Genomic DNA, 486 nt, shown 5'->3' with positions numbered 1-486 from the left:
TACTTTGCTTCTTTAATGTTGTTGTGAAGGTGTTTATGGAAAATCCTCTAACTTCCCTTCCCCCCCTGTTGTGATGTTGATGTGTCCTTTGTGTTTAATGCTTCCCACCCGCCGTCTCTGGCTGTGCCTGCACTAAACTTAACTCTAGGTAAGGTTTTTCAGAACTTAGAATGGAGTAAGTGTCCACTTTTGTAAGTTAGTTTGTAGTAAGTTTTCACTGCCGAAACTTGCAAAACAGTCCTGAGTGGCTGGACACACCCCCTTTTGAAAAAAAATACCTTACCTAAAGCCAACCTAAACTAACTCACTAGAACTGGAGCAAACTAATATCCAAGAATTGCAATTTCTAATGTACTCCAAACTAAACTAGTTGCTCCAAAAAACTAGGAGCAACTCTAGCCGAAACTTGGGCCCTAAGTGAGTGGACAAAATTATGGTGCAAAGGAATTCAATCTTGGGAAGTGTGAGGTCATCTGCTTTTGATCT

The sequence above is a fragment of the Pristiophorus japonicus genome, chromosome 7 (genome assembly GCF_044704955.1).
Source record: "Pristiophorus japonicus isolate sPriJap1 chromosome 7, sPriJap1.hap1, whole genome shotgun sequence".
Taxonomy (NCBI): domain Eukaryota; kingdom Metazoa; phylum Chordata; class Chondrichthyes; family Pristiophoridae; genus Pristiophorus; species Pristiophorus japonicus.
Note: the sequence above shows the minus strand (reverse complement) of the source record.